Source organism: Zingiber officinale, chromosome 1B, assembly GCF_018446385.1.
Source record: "Zingiber officinale cultivar Zhangliang chromosome 1B, Zo_v1.1, whole genome shotgun sequence".
Taxonomy (NCBI): Eukaryota; Viridiplantae; Streptophyta; class Magnoliopsida; order Zingiberales; family Zingiberaceae; genus Zingiber; species Zingiber officinale.
In genome coordinates this window covers 158,581,023-158,585,986 of record NC_055986.1, presented here as the reverse complement: position 1 = coordinate 158,585,986, position 4,964 = coordinate 158,581,023, and the positions used below count along the sequence as shown (strand labels likewise).

The 4,964-nt window shown below is 37.7% G+C and overlaps 1 non-coding gene across 1 annotated transcript; it reads right to left on the bottom strand.

Annotated features, from left to right (window-relative positions):
* Window positions 1–2,071: 2,071 nt before the first annotated feature.
* Window positions 2,072–2,177, bottom strand: LOC121993524. Its single transcript, XR_006115336.1, has one exon. It is a non-coding gene; the product is annotated as a small nucleolar RNA R71 (small nucleolar RNA).
* Window positions 2,178–4,964: the final 2,787 nt, after the last annotated feature.

Below are 4,964 nucleotides of genomic sequence, written 5' to 3'. Positions count from 1 at the left end.
GTGATTTAGAGCAAAAATGGAGCTTAAATGAAGTATAGAGCTTCCAGAGTGTCACAGGCATGCGAAAACTAAGTTCTTCCAAGTTCTGGCCGTGCGGAGACCACACGGCCGTGCGAAGTCCGTGTGGGGGCCGTGTTGAGGTCGTGTGAATGTCACAAGGCTGTGTGAAGGCTGCGTGAAATTTTCAGCACTGCAGACCAAAAGTAAAATGGTCATAACTTTGTGTTCGGTTGGAGTTTTGAGCTATTCTTTATACCAATTTGTAGATAACTTCAAGATATACAACTTTTATGAATACCTAAACTCAAGAATACCACGTTAAGATGTGCTAAAATGATCTACACGACCTTGATATAATTCTGCACGGCCAGTGCAGAAGGAAGCCACGACCGTGTCAATTCGCATAGTCATGCGGTGTAACCAATGCAGAAGGAAGGCATGACTATGTCAATTCGCATGGCCGTGCGATATAACCAGAGCAGAAAAGAGACACGGCCGTGCCAATTCGCACAGTCGTGCAGAGTGGCCAGAGGCAAAGGAAGGCACGACCGTGCTAATTGGCACGGCCGTGCAGCGTGGCCAGAGTAGAAGGAAGACACGACCGTGCGATCTCACACGACTGTTCCACTCAACCCGAAGGGAGGAAAGTGTTGGCCGTGTGATCTCCTTTACTCCATGTTTTGGGGTTGTTCTTCCCTCACAATGGAGTAGATCTCCTTTTCTATGGATGTAGGGAGTAGTTTTGGATAGGGTTTGATGTAAGACTCATGTTTATGCCTTTACTTATTGGATGATTTTGCTTGCTTTGTTTCTATTTGATATGCATGAGACTTGTTGAGATTATATCATCATACTAATCGATTGTGTAGGAATTGCTAATTTCGTAAAGAGAGGATCTTAGATCGTACACCCGAGGGGCCATAGTGACAGGGGTAACCCATTCACGGACATCTAGGATACTCCCTTGAAAGGAGAGACAACTTCTCCATAAGAAAGTAAGAGACTGAATTAAACCCTTATCTCTATCCTTAATGACACCGATTGGATTTGCATTTTTGTGATCTACCGAGGCGCCCTAGTGATAGGGGTTAACCGTAACAGGATTTCACAGGTATCTTCTCCGTTTAGTGCTTAAGGATAGCAGCTTTAACTTCCAGCGAATGCATGTCGATTGACAATGAGGAAAAGAAAGAACATGATACATCAGGTTCCACCACAACGAAACCGAAATCCTAGAATCCATTTCCCAAAGCTCAATTCCCTCCAAGATCGATTCTCTCATCCTTCTCTTTCTCTCTTCAATCACTCTCGTTAGTTTGCAAGTGGCAAAGCTGACTTTCGACCATCTAGATAACTTACTTTGCAACATCTCTAGTGCTTAATCAACAGTCCCTGTGGTTCGACAATCTTATATATTACTGACGATGAATCCGTGCACTTGCAGAATCGTAACAAGTTTTTAGCATCGTTGCCGGGGACTGTTTTCGATTAACATTAGTTGATTAGCATAAGAGTTACCCTAGACATTTTTCTTTTTCCTTTACATTTTCTTTCTTGTTTTCATTATGCACTTTCTTTTTTACAATTTAAATTATGCATTTTCTTTCTTGCTTTTCATATAGCATTTTATTTCTTGTCTTTAATTCTTCATTTTTATTCTTTTCTCATAATTTTTTTTTAGATACCATGAGCACTAACATGTCAAGCAGGTCCTTAAGAGATTTCTCTGCACCCATTTCTACAAGATTTTTATCTCCCATTGTGCAGCCTCACATTGAAGCAGAAAGTTTTCAACTAGAGTCAGAGTTAATCTTCATGATACAAGGTCACAAATTTGGAGGAGAAGCATCAGAAAGTCCTTATCTGCACCTTGAGACATTTCTAGAGTTTTGTGATATGGTGAACTGTGAGGTTGTCTTAACGGATGTAGTTCGATTGATGGCATTTCCTTTCAGTGTTAAGGATAAAGCAAGAACTTGGCTATATTCTCTTCATCCTCAAAGCATCACAAGTTGGGAACAATTGGAGAAGCAATTTCTTAATCATTTTTTTCCTCCAAGTAGAACAATTTATATGAGGAATTGCATCACAAATTTTGCTCAGGCATATGGAGAATCATTATTTGAAGCATGGGACAGATTCAAGAGTCTACAAAGACAGTGCCCTCATCATGGTTTGGAGAAGTGGCTGACCTTGCACATATTCTATAGGAGAATTTCTTTCTCAAATAAGTGTTTGTTAGATTCATCAGCTGGAGGTTCTTTTATGGACAAGAGTGTAGACGAAGCATATTCATTAATTGATCAAGTAGCATTGAACCTCCATGAATGGTCAAGCAAAAGTTGGATGGAATCTCCTTTAGAAATTCAAGAAGTACAAGCTATATATACAAGAGAGCCTGTCAAACAAAATACAATTCAACCATCCAAGAGTTTTGAAATCCACAAGTCACAAAATGAGGAGTTCAAACATTTGGGGGCAAAGATTGATAGCATTGTTTCAAAATGGTTCAAACAAGATCCCCCTCCTACACAAATAGTGTCTAGTGAACAGTGTAATAATTTTAAGTTGAGAAGTGACAAGAATCATGAAGAACTTCTAAAAAAGGATTTGTACATAATTGAGGAGATGAATAGTAGAAGACCACAAGAACTTAGTTCCATTACTCTAGGAAGTTCCCAAAGGCCGCAAGTACCTTTCCCTCAACGGTTGATCACATCAACACTAGATAAGCAAGTTGGACATCCTCCGCAAGCTCAAAGGGAATATGGGAAAAAGGAAGTACCTTTCCCAAGACCTTCACTAAAGGTTCTTTTCCCACAAAGGCTAGTGAGGGTCAATGAAAACGAAGACTTTGGCAAATTCTGTGACACTAATATGGTTGAGTGTAGATTTTTGGATGTATATGAAGATGAGGATTGTGATGATAATGCAGTGGATAACAAGTTTTTAAATTTACCTTCTGGGTTTACAGGGTGCTATGATGAAATTGAATTTTCAGATGATAAATGTGATGTGGTAGATCAACTTAAAACTGCAAATGAAGTCAGTGATCCTCTTATAGATGATTCTCCCACTAAGGATATTGATGTTGGTTTATTTTTTGATGCTTGTGTTGATGATGATCCTCTGAAAGGAAGTGTAGGGAGCTATGTTGTGGAAGCAACATCTCAAGAATCACCTCCTTTATCCACACAACCTTCTAAGATTATGAGAGTTGCAAGGATTGAACATGTTGTGGACCAATATGTAGGGACTTGTGAAATAGAAGCAAAGCCCCAAGAATCACCACTTTTAGAGACACCACCGCTCGAGCCAGAGCTAGAGCTAATACAACATTTAGAAGTCACATCCACATGTTTAGAACTTTCAGGTATCTCTCAGCAAAGCAAGATTAGTATCTTTTGTGATCTTTTGAAAAATTTCATAGATTTACCAATAGTAGGTTTTGTTGGATGTGATTCAATTTGTGATACATACTTAGTTCATCTTAATAAGGTTCTAGTTCTATCTAATATAGCATCCTTGGGAGAGGTATGTTTTTCTTTTGGGTGTGCAAATTTTCATGGGGCCTATATTTGGAAGCTCAGACTGAACCGTCTTCGACCACCTGAAAGAACTTCAAAGAAGACAAAGATGAAGAGAGTTATACTTTACTCTGTAGCTCCTTTGATGAAAGCTCTCTCCATAATAAGAGCCCTTGGTAGGAGGGTGTTGAAATATCTTATCCCTCCAAGAGCGAGATTTCGATGAATTTAATGAGGTGGTCGAACTAATGACCTTAAACAAGCGCTTCTTGGGAGGCAACCCAAGTTCAATCTTGCTTTCATTTTTTTAGTTTCTTTTAAGTTTCATTTTTTTTTATATAATAAAAATGTATCCTCTACTTAATTTTTGTTGTCAATTTTATTTTATAGGACTCAAAAATTAGGAGGAGTACAATTACATGATGGAGAAGTTAATGACATGGGCACACGTCATTTAGTAACTTCTCTTACTTTTAATCTCCTCCACATTGTTTTAGTTTTCATTGGGGCAATGAAAAATTTAAGTCTGGGGCGATGCATTAGATGCATTTGACTTAGTTTAGTTTTTGCTTATTTCTTTTGCATAAGAAAATTTTCCTAGTTGCATCATTCATCACATCATGATTGTTTGTTCCTTAATGCAAAATACTAGCACGTTACATCTAGATATTTATGTTGTGTGATCTGGTATGCTAGTATGTCTATTGATCTATGTTTTCCTATCCATAGTAGCATGAAGTGAGCATTGTAATTACTAGAAGAATTTGAATGTTGGCCAAGTTTTAGGATCTCTTCACATTATGCTTGACTTTGATACTAGATATTTTTGAAAATAGTCATGATTCATAGAACCGGACTAGTACTCTTGCTTCTATGGTGACTTCTCAATTGCATTTTGGTTACTGGATAAACTCAGATCATGTAAGACCATTTGGAAAAATCAATCCATAAAAAAAATAAAAATAAAATAAAATGATGAAAGTTTGCTCAAGTTTGATACTTTGCAAACAATAAAAAAAAAGAAAAAAATATAAGGGATAAAAAAATAGCTATCGTGAGTGGAAACTAGCAATTCACCCCTTTGAGATTGAGTTAGGTTACTGGGGAAATGAATGCTATATTTTTCTTGATACTGAGTATTTCTTTGAGACCTTGTGTAGACAATGAATAGCATTTTTCAGTGGAACGAACCTTGCGTGTGGTAGGTAAATGCCTATCGCCGAAAGTATGAGAAACACGGTTAAATAAAAAATTAACTAGGCTCAGAGATTAATACTTGAAAAAGTTAGGTCACTTATTACACTGAGCACGGAGAACTTCTACTTAGGCCACACTCAAATAATTTTTGTATCATGCTCACCAATGAAACTATATGATAGCTTTATATTGATTCATTAGGGATTATTACATGCCAACTAACCACATGAATCTAGATTG